This window comes from Rhineura floridana, chromosome 2, assembly GCF_030035675.1.
Source record: "Rhineura floridana isolate rRhiFlo1 chromosome 2, rRhiFlo1.hap2, whole genome shotgun sequence".
Classification (NCBI taxonomy): domain Eukaryota; kingdom Metazoa; phylum Chordata; class Lepidosauria; order Squamata; family Rhineuridae; genus Rhineura; species Rhineura floridana.
This window is the reverse complement of record NC_084481.1, coordinates 90,457,047-90,468,588: the sequence shown is the minus strand read 5'-3', so window position 1 is coordinate 90,468,588 and position 11,542 is coordinate 90,457,047. Positions and strand designations below refer to the sequence as shown.

Below are 11,542 nucleotides of genomic sequence, written 5' to 3'. Positions count from 1 at the left end.
TATCACCTCTTTTTTGACTGAAAGTTTCCCAGGCAGCTAACAAAATGATATAAATCATATGAAAATATATCAAATGTTAAAATCATCCCATAAAAGTATTTAGTAGCAACACTAATTGGAAAAATAGAAAGGGAGGGGGGAGTAATCTTGGCAAACCAAAGAACCTTAGAATAAGGCTGCTTTGGCCTAGACTCCCATCAGCTCCAGCCAGCACAGCACCAGGCTGGGGAAGGCCTGCTTAGGTCCTCAATGCCATTAAGGAAGGAGCAGCGGCGTCACTAGTGGGAGTGCGTGGGGGTGCGGACCTCTGGCGCGTGCCCTCCCAGCGGTATGGACAGGGGTGGCTGGTCCCTCTCTCATGCGCTGCAGTCTGACGGTGGAAGGCCTGTCCAGGCTTCACCACCAGCGAGCGGGTGCCTGCTTTCAGCGTGCACCGGACCGGGTGCCGGGGGGCAGCAGCATCACTAGCGGGAGTGCAGGGTGTGTGGCTCTGGGTGTCACCCCCCTCATGGTGTCACCCGGGTGCGATCCGCACCCCCTGCACCCCGGTAGTGACGCCCCTGGGAAGGAGCCTGGGGAAATATGCATGACCTAGAGCTCACTTCAACATACTTTGTTTTCCAAATGCCCTTTGAGTGAGTTTTTGCATTTATAAGAAGTGAAAATCATGTTACTTGAGAGTTAATGTTAGAAAATAATGAAGGGACCAATCCTAATTCCTGGCTATGAAGCAGTTGCAGAGCTTGGAAGATTACTTTTTAAAAGTAATAAATTACAATTACTGTTACATGGCCCCAAAAAGTAGTAAGTTACCATTACAATTGCTCTGAAAGTAACTGATTTGTTTACCGTTACACAAAAGTAATCACTACAATTACACTTAAGTTACTTTTTTAAAAAAATTGAGTGCCTACAAGGTGCTGGCCTTGGCTGCTGCACATCTAAATAGCCTAAAACAACATTAAAAATAAACACACACACAGAGGGTAGTAGAATATTTTTTTAATAGAGTGGCCTAACAGAATCTCACATCCACCCCCTACCCTCACCCCAGCAATGGTGACCCCAACACACACATACTTTTTAACTCAATATCACATTTTACACTTGAAATGCTGCTTTTACAATACATTTCTGTTATGTCTCATCTTTGCTCAAAGATCACATCAGACAAGGAATGCCTTTTTACAGTCATTTTGTTGCCACCAGTACTGAACTGGCATGAAGGCATGCCTGTGTTGTGCTGCAAAAAACACCGCAGCACCCCTTTCAACAACAACAAAAATACTTTTTTTATCAATATGGCAATTCCCCATCATCAAAGGAAAATGCAAACTTTAGGACTTTACTAGTTGCCTTTGTAATTTTTTTTATCTGGCAACCAAAAGGTCTTCTGTAGCTTTAAAAGTTGTGCAGGGGGAAGGGAGAATTCCACCTTGTGGTTTTTCCCATTACAGGGTTGCAAGAACACCTGCACTTGGCTGACTTTCTGTTCTCCTAAAGATACAGGATCAGTCTCAGGCCATGGACCTGGCAACCCTACTTCCCACCTACCCACCTCTTTCAAACATGTCCACAAAAGTATGTCTTCTAAATTCTGTGTCTGACAGCGCGTTCCTTTCAGAGGTAAAAATTAATCTGCAATCCTATATACTTATCCACTTAACTCAATGAGGCTTGATTCAGAGTAGACATATATAGGACTGGACTCCACCAGAATACATTTCAGCATTTCAGGGGCTATACTTTATTAATGCTGTACCACTTACAACTACCAACTGTTGCTTATGTACATATATTGTCTCAACCTAAGCTACCACACAGAGTTGTTGCTCTTTTGTTTAATGTATTTGACTACAAATCAATATACCTGTTAAATATTAAAAATAACTGCATGCCTATTCCAATCTGGGGTGGAGTGCATGGGCAGTGACTCTGCAATCCTGTGGGCACTTTCTGGGAGTAAGCCCCATCAAACATAAAGGGGAGTTCTGAGGAGACAAGTATAAAAATCTCCACTCAGGTCACTGGAAAGAGCCACACCTAAGTGGGACTGTACCAATTAGCCCTGCCCCTGACTTCTTGGACACAGACTAACCATTCCTCCTGGTGTCCATGTGCACAGCTGCAGCGGTGAAAGCTTCCACACAATCCAGAATATGTGGATGGAGCATGCAACATCAAGGTTGAGGCTACTCAGCGCAGCCCCATTCCCCTCTCACGTGTTGTTCTTGCCTGTAAGTACAACGCCTAGACTGGGCTACTCTTCCAGTGTCTCCTCAGATGTAAGTCCCACTGAGTTCAATGGGACTTACTGTGAGGTAAGTGTGTATACTATACACTGTATAGAATTACACAGTTCCTTACCATATGTTAAGGGCAGGAGAACATTTTTCAGCTTGAGGGCTGTGGTTGCATTGCTTTCTGGGGGTCACGTGCCAGCAGTGGCAGGGAGCAAGAACTACTGGACACTCTTTTTCTTTTGTGCACACACATACATCTATCCATCTCAGGGACATGAGAGGCTGCCTTGTCCTGAGTGAGACCATCAGTCCATCTAGCTCAGTAGAGTGACGGGCAGCAGAGATGCCAGGATTGACCTTCTGCATGCTAGGCAGATGCCCTACCACTGAGCTATGGCCCATCCATTCACTCATCCTCTCTCTCTCTTAGGTTTGGGATAAGCTAGTTGAATTAAATTTGTACATTGCTTCCCACTAAGAATGGCCTTAAAGCCAAAATAGAAAAATACAATCATAAAATCACATAAACATTATGACATTCTCTTTCATTCTCCCCTTCTCTTCTCTCTTTCTCTGTCATCCCCCCTTTTCTCTCTGTTTCTCTCTCCGCTCCCCAGCTGCTTCCCCTCCTTGGTCCTGTCCTGTCCCCCCTCCCGGCCAAATTAGACTTTAGAAGGGGAGGGGGGAAGCTCCCACAAAGCAGTTAGGGTTTTTAAATGTTTCTGCTTGGGCAAATGGGTTCTTATTTAAAGTCTAATTGCTTTGTGGGGGTGATTTGGAGGGGATCACAGCTAGGGGTTTAACTCTGCCCTCCCCATACATTCTGATCCATCCCCCCCAGAAAATCCCCCCCACATGCACAACACAAGTTATTTAAAAAGCTCCTGTTTGCTGTGTACGTGCAACAGGGGGAGGGATGTGTGTTGCTGTGACCCTTCCCTCCCCAGTTGCAATCCCTTCACCACTAAAAAAATCACCCCATATGGCACCAATGGTGTGTGTCTGTGTGTAATAAATAGATATAGTCATAAATATTGTGTATCTGTGTGTGTGATTTGGGGGTTGGGTTGGGGGGATTTACAGCAAATAGGGAGGGTTAATCCTTCCCAGCTGCATCCCCCCATGGGGGCAAGGGGCTGAAGAGGGAAGACTGTGAGCTGGATGGGGAAGCTTCATGGGCCAGGCTGGAGCTTCCCAACCCCTGCATTAATTTATTTGTCCTTTGAATCATATCATTAAGAAAAACAATTACTATAACCAGGTGTTTTTTTTTAGTTTAAAAAATGAGGTGCTGGTATTCTTATCTTGATAAAAGTGCCATGGGTGCCCCACCAGTACAAAATGGCTGCTGTGGGAGGCAAAAAAGAGGTGCCTGTACTCAGGATCAGTGAGTACTGTCACAAAAAAAGCCCCCACTGTAACCCTTGGTGGGGTGGGGGAGTCAGTGAACTGGAGACTGTGAATGAGGAGAGCCTAATTCTAGACTGAAGTCGATCCCTCAGCCCAACTAATCCTGATAGCTAGTGTGGCAGCTTCGTTCAGCACATCATGTCAGCAGGAAAAAAAAGCACTACCAATTTATAGTGTGATTTACACCGAATTTATTCCTCGTGGTGAAGCTAGAACAATTTACCTTTAGTGTGGCAGCACCTACCCTGTGGAACTCCCTCCCTCTGAATATTAGGCAGGCGCCATCTCTGCTCTCTTTTTGGCACCTTTTGAAGACTTTCCTCTTCCAACAAGCCTTTTAAGTTGAGACCTATCCCAGTCTGCATCTGTGTTAGAATTGCTTGTTAATATGTGTTTTTTAAATAATAAAATTTTAAACCCTTTTTTAAAAGATGTTTTTAAAGCTTTTTAAAAAAATGTTTTTAACGTTTTGTTTTAATGTATTTTAAGATCTGTTTTTATGATGTTTCAAAGTGTTTTTAGCGTTTCTGTTTGCCACCCTGGGCTCCTGCTGGGAGGAAGGGCGGGATATAAATCAAATAATAAATAAATAAATAAACAGTTAAGTCTCCAGTTTCCAATCCAGTTTACCAGTGCACCATGGGGCCAGAAGGGGGTTTCCATAAGTCTCCAAAGTACCCCGGGAATGCCACTGAATCTAATGATTTTATCTATTTTTATTTATTATCTCTATATCCCATCTCTCTTCCATCATAGAACTCAAGGGGTTCTCAGGCAGTCAGTGTGCCATCCAGGCACTGACCAAGATTCAGACCTACTTAGTTTCATCATGAGCCTTCAGTCTTTAGATAATATATATATATATTTAAATAGCCAAAATGGGGGGGGGGAACCCTATATTTATATTTTTTGAAAACAGTGGAACAATGGTGCATTTGGGGAGGGAAGACACCCCCCCCAGCAACCAGATCAGCCCATGTCAAGAATAATGTTTTGAACCTGCTGCCTGCTTTTGGAAGGGGGAGAGCACTTGTGGGTTGTTTTTTTTGCTTGCAGTGCCAGTCGTAATTTGGGTGAGTGGGTGGGTGCCATTTGCTGTTCTGCCTTAGGCATCAAAATATCTAGGGCTGTCTTTGCCTCTGTCTTCCACTTCAAAGTTAATTTATGCCACATAACAAAGCCTAAGCCAGGGGTGGGGAACCTGTGGCCCTCCAGATGTTGGACTCCAACTCCTATAAGTCCCATCAAGGTTTGCCAGGTCTCTGGTTTTCACCCAGAGACTCCAGTTTTTTTGGGTCCTCTCCAGGTCTCTAGGTGGGTCACCTTAATCACCAGACTCTTAGCTTTCATTTTTTAAAAATAAAATAAGTTTCTAGGTGGTCTGGTTCAAGAGATATACACCAAAACATTAGCCTCCCCAAGTTCTGTTAGAAGCCAGCTGCTCCAATCCCCACCCTTTCAGGTTTTTAGCCAATAAGTGAAATCAGGGTTGTGATTGACAAGAGATTTGCTGACCTCCAGGCAATAGCTAGAACGCATTGCAAATCTTGAAAACAGTTTCCTTTTCCTGTCTGCACATCAGAAGTTGAATGAGTGTATAATATGTTATACTTTTCTAATTATAAGGAGTCAAACAAGTTTAAATTTTACTGGGCTGTTGAAGAAGGCAGTTTATTTGTCCAATTTATAGCCTATTTTGAAAACCTTCCCAATATGAAATTTTAAACTATTACCCACTTTATGGGAGTACAGTTGCAATGCTAATCCTACACACATGGGAGTAAACCCCATTGAATTCAGTAGGGCTTACTTTTGAGTAGACATGGTTAGGATTGTGCTGTAAATCAATGGGACTTTTGAGTGAACATAGCAAACGATTGTGCTGTAAATCTTTCTCTCCTTCTCCAATCCTTTTGTGTTTAAAATATCTAGGCAGGGCTTTCTTAGAATTATTGTTAGAATAAGAATGTATTACCCGCCCTTCACCCAAAGGTCAATGCTTTTATTTGGTAGGCAACTAATACTTAAAAAAAAAAAGTTCTGCAATGATCAATTGGTTTTGACAATAAACTATTATATATAGGGTTGCTAGGTTCTTGGCCTGAGACTGATTCTGTATCTTTAGGAGAAGAGAAAGTCAGCCAAGTGCAGGTGTTCTTGCAACTCTGTAATGAGAAAAACCTCAAGGTGGAATTCTCCCTTCCCCCTGCACAACTTTTAAAGATACAGAAGACCTCTTGGTTGCCAGGCCCAGCCTCCAAGAGGTCTTCTGTATCTTTAAAAGTTGTGGAGCGGGGAGGGAGAATTCCACCTTGTGGTTTTTCCCATTACAGAGTTGCAAGAACACCTGCACTTGGCTGACCTCTTCTCCTAAAGATACAGGATCAGTCTCAGGCCATGGACCTGGCAACCCTAATTATACAGGGTGTATGTATTTTTATATCTCCAGTATTTGTGTATATGGAATCTTTCCAACAACCTTTTGAGTTAGGGTTGGAAACCAAGGCAGCTCACAACAAGAAATAAAGTCATTTAAAATCCAATAACCATAAATTAAGTATAAAATAGTTGCAAAACAGCTTAAAGTGGCATGATTCTGAATTTTTGATTGGGTGAGTGAAGTTGCTTATCATTTGAGTTTGCAGTCCTGTGTACACTTCTTTGTTTGAATACATTGAGACTTGCTTCTGAGTAAACATGCATAGGATTGCACTATAAATATCTTTACAGGTTGTATAAATAATAAACATCTTTGACATGCATGTTTATATAAATATTTCTTCATACTATGTCTCAATATGTATCTGATTTCACACTATGGTTGTACATTAGTATTTCCTCTACATTTTAAGTGTGCCCTTCTTGCTTGGTGTGGTCATGGTCCTCCTCCATTGTTTGCACTCCGAGGGGCACATTAGGCTGAGAGATGGTGAGTAGCCCATGGTCACCAAGTAAACTTTGTAGCTGATTTACATTTTTAAAAATAATTAAAATGACTTATACGTAGGCAAATTTTATGAAGTAATGCAGATCCACATAATACATTTAAAGCACATCCAACTTGCATTTAAAGCACATGACTTCTCCCAAAGGATCCTGGTAAGTGTAGTTTCCCCCCTCACAGTTATAGTTCCGACCACCCTTAACAAACTACAGTTCCCATGATTCTGTGGCGGGATTCATGTGCTTCAAATGTATGTTGAGTGTGCTTTAAATTCATGGTGTGGATCTGCCCCATGCTGTGCATTCATTAGCAAACTGAAAAGAAAATTTTTAAAAGATAATTTTTAAACAGGAGAAGGGCTGTAGCTCAGTGGTAGGGCATGTACTTTGCATGCTAAGGTCCAAACTCCAATCTCTGGAAAAGACTATTGCCTGGAATCCTGAAGAGCCAAAGCTAGTCCACATCATCATTACTAAGCTAGATAGTACCAAGTGGCCTGACCTGGTATAAGGCAGATTCCTTTGTTCCTTAAAGAGGAAAGAGACCTAAGGGCCACAATGACTCTGAAATTTATTGATGTATTTTACTTACAACTTTTATATACCACTTTATTGTAAAAAACCTCAAAGTGGTTTACAGAAGGAATTAAAAAAATAAATTATTGGCAAAAACAATAGAAGACAGGCATTAAACATTCAGAATAATAAAACCAACAATGAGTTAAAAACAGATAAAAAGAGTAATAGCTTGTACATGCCTGGGTGGGCTGGGTAAGGTGCTTGCCTAATGTAAATAGGCAGGGAGTTCCCAAGTGTAGGTACTGCCACACTAAAGGATCAATTTCTTACAAGAGCAGAACAAGTACTATGTGGCACCTGTAACATGGAAAGCACAGCTTGAACTTGGCCTGGTAGCAAGACAGCAACCAGTGCAGATTTCAGAGCAAAGGTATTGTGTGCTGATGGGGTCTCACTTATGTCAGCAATCGTGCTGCAGCATTCTGCACTAACTGCAGCCCCCTGGTCAGGTTGTGCTGCATGGGGATTTCTGTCACCTTGGCTGACTGGCAGCCAGGATTTTTTTAGTTTAAGTTAGGAACCCTGACTGGTTGTGAGATTCTGAGTTTTCTGCCTTACTCATAGGAATCTTGTTGTGGTTGGCATGATATTGCATTTAGGAAGTCATCACTGTTTTTTGTTTTTCTGTTTGCATTTCATTTACCTCTGACCTTACTCCCTTACAGCCATAGAAGCAACAACAATGGTTCTATGTGGTCAGCTAAACCCCCTTAAACCCACTGATGATGCACCTTGTTATTTGCATGATTATTTGTTTCTTGCCCAACAGTGGAAAAAGAGAATTCACATACTGGGAAGTGTGGCTTCAATTGCTGCTGTTCCCAAGCTGTACCTTGCCTGTGAAGGTAGACCAAACCATGTGTGTTTTCTCTCTGTCAATTATTACTCACTGGAACTGGGTTGGGTGTCAAAGTGAGTCTATAGCAGCGCATAGGATAGGCAGGAAATGGTAGAAAATCTTCTTAACTCTTACCCATTTCCCAAACCTCTCTGTGTGTGAAGTAGGGTTGCCAGGTTCCTGGCCTGAGACTGATACTGTACTTTAGGAGAAAATAAAGTCAGCCAAGTGAAGGTGTTCTTGCAACACTGTAATGAGAAAAACCACAAGGTGGAATTCTCCCTTCCCCCTGCACAACTTTTAAAGATGCAGAAGACCTCTTGGTTGCCAGGCCCGGCCTGCACTTGGCTGACTTTCTCTTCTCCTAAAGATACAGGATCAGTCTCAGGCCAGGGACCTGGCAACCCTGGCATGAAGGGTCAAGTCTGTAAAGAGGTTTGGAGCAGCCACGTTAAAAGACAGGTAGGGCATTCTAGGCAGGGGGTTGCCAAGAATATTTTAGTATTGATATCTTTGCAGAGGATCCCTAGTCAAGCTTTACCAATAGCAGAATCTTAACTATATTTACTCAGAAGTAAGTCCTGTTGAGTTCTATGGGGCTTAGTCTCTTAGTAAGTGTGCTTAGAATTGCATCCTTCAGGGGCATCCATCTTTACTCTGAGTGCTCCCATCTAACATCTCCACAACACTAGGCTCCCTTCTTCCTACAATGGCTTTCTTGTGACTGGCCTGGCCTGAGGCCATTTAAACCCTTCTTGCCAGAAGCAAGTAGGGTAGATTAAATGTTACCTAACTAGGCTCCCTAAACAGGTGAGAAGGAATTATTCTGTCACTTCAGCTGGACCTGGGAATATCCTCATTTAGCTTTCTATCTTAATTTCCAAGTGGATAAATTTTTTTTTAGTAGTAGGCTCAAAGCAACTGTGGTTGATGCTTAATGTATCATGCTTAATGATATCACTAGGGTACCACCCCATGACATCACTAGAGCCCAGTCCTGAAATCTCAGTGTTTGGGATGCTTCTGACCTAGCAACCCTAGTCCCAGTGCTCAGGGATGATGAGAGTTGTAGTTCCAGCAACATCTGGGGGACCACAGGTTCTCCAACTCTGGCCTAAGCAGGCCTAGAATGCTGAAGTGCCCATCTTAGCCAGCCCTCCTCACCCTGGTGCCATCTAGATGTTTCGGACTACAAGTCCCATCATCCCTTATTATAGGCCATTCTGGCTGGACTTGGTGGGAGTTGGAGTTGAGCAACAACTGGAGGGCAACAGGTTGGGGAAGGCTGTTCTTAGCCAACAGACTGCCTCACCTATTGGAAATAGGCCAGCTGAAGAGGCCAAGCAGTTTGTGTCAGATGTTGAAGGTGTTTTGTCATTTGAGTTTGTGTGACTTTGCATTTGTACGAACCCACAAGGCTCACCACATTCAAGTCATAGCTATCAAGGAATGTTGCAGAGTTAGGTGCTTTGGTATCACTCTCCCATTCATTTCATTTTTTGTATCAGGCTTTTTGTTGTAAGTTTGCATGCTTTCTGCACTGGAAACCATAACGTGAAAAGAAATCTGTTTACTTAGAGAAACATGTATTTTGGCCATCAATGCTGGAAATGGATTCTTGGAAAAAGAGTTTCAGGCCATACCAACAGGCAAACCATTCTACAGATGTAGCCACTACTGAAACAATGAAACAGGACATCAGAAACAGGACACTAGAATGTAGCCCTCTTGGCTTGTGGTGCTTGCGGTGCAGCCAAGCCCCTAGTTAGTATAACTGTTACACACTTATTAGGGATGGGTGAGAAATTCGATTCAGTTCACATTTCAAGCTGAATATATCAAATTTGCACTTTGTGAAACAATATGGGAACAGAAACTCACAGCCATCCTTTGAAATTCATGCTTATTAGAATTTTGCAATGCAGTACACCAGCCAAACAATGTTTACAGAAAAGCACGTTAGGGGAAAGTGTACATGAAAATGAATACATGAGTGAAAATAACATATAAAAATGCATTATATGATGACAAATTGCTTGCAAAAATGTGTACGTAAGTCAAAACTGCCCACAAAAATGTGTTTTTTAGGAGAAATTCACACTAAAATGCTGTAGAATTTTCATGAGAATTTTTAAAAGAAAAAATCAGAACGTGTGGAGAACTGAACTTAAAATTGGAAAAATGAGAAACGAGAGAAGCAAAACTGACAGATCTTTCCATCGCCAACACTTATGCTGGTGTATTTTCACAATGAGCTCCCTTGGGACGCAGTCCCGTTACTTTTTTGGAAGATGGCCCCCTCCTAGAGTCCTTCTGTCTCTACAGCCAGTCAAGTTGTGCAATTCCCAGTCATTACAGCCAATAAGCAGTCAACGTAGATCTCCTTTGCACACTAATTGGGTCCTACCGTTTGTTGTTGTGAGAGATAGAAGTTTACATAGAAAGGAGGGTGGGCAATGAAGCCCAGGTACTTACTTTCTTATGATTGCTGCAAGCTCAGACTGCCAGCCAGCAGCAAGCTTTGGAGGAGTGATTGGGGCTTGCTTTGAAAAAAAGTTGGGAAGGGAAGTGTGGAGCAGTATATGGGTCCTTGCATGCTGAAGTTGCTGTTGTCTGCCAGTGAGTGCTTCCTTTCCTTTGCCCCAGAGAGGAGTTTTCTGAAGGACAGGGTTGTTCAAGGGGTGTGTGTGTGTTGTGTGTGTGTGAGAGAGAGAGAGACAGAGAGCGAGAGCGAGAGCGCACTTTTGTTTAATGGAGATTTACTTCTAAGTAAATGTGCTTTGGATGGCAGCTTTACAACCCATTCCTTATCCATGCTTACTCAGAAGTAAGTCCAACTGCATTCAGTGGGGCTTACTACCAGGTAAGTGTGAATCTCAATAACAATTGTAGGAAGAGCATCAGAAAACTCTGGCGATGCAAATGAAATCCCATGCGACTGATCTTTATTTGTGTGGGAGGGGCCCCCTCCACTCTAAAGCGGTAATTAGAAACCTTCTCAGATTGGTACCTTACTCTTTTGGAGCAGAGAGGGGAAAGTGTATTGCTAACTTTCTCTATTTAAAAAAAAAAAGCCCCAAAAGGCTGGGATGTATGGTTTTCTTCCAGCCCAAAGCCAGGAGTTAGGGAGGGAAAGCGGGGGGGGGGGAGAATAAGTTGGGGGAGGGGGAAGTGTGTGCACGTGCATATTTATATAGCTGGGTGCGTTTCTGGATGTTTCTGTTGGGGAGGTGGAGTTATGCTATGGTAGGTCTGATCTTAGGTTGGTAATGCTACATTCAGTGCACAATCAGGCATTGTATTTCAGAAGGAGGGGGTTGAAAGTGATTTAAGATTTATAGCAATTCTGTTAAGATGCTCATGCAGGGATAAATTCAAGATCTAAATAGTTAAAATCAAGCCCTGATTCATTTGTGGTGGTTATTTATTACTACTTCATAATAACTACAGATTTTTTTTCCAGTTTTGAGCAAAAAGGATTGGAAATCCCCACTCAGCCATGAAGGTTATTTGATGCCCTTGGGCCCAA

At 42.6% G+C, this 11,542-nt stretch overlaps 1 long non-coding RNA gene across 1 annotated transcript in view; it reads right to left on the bottom strand.

Annotated features, from left to right (window-relative positions):
* LOC133376669 (uncharacterized) overlaps nt 1-10,699 on the bottom strand; it is a 50,892-nt gene extending 40,193 nt beyond the window's left edge. Inside the window, exon 1 of the long non-coding RNA XR_009760550.1 lies at nt 10,489-10,699. This is a non-coding gene — a long non-coding RNA (uncharacterized LOC133376669). The remainder of the gene's footprint in view (nt 1-10,488) is intronic.
* Nucleotides 10,700-11,542: the final 843 nt, after the last annotated feature.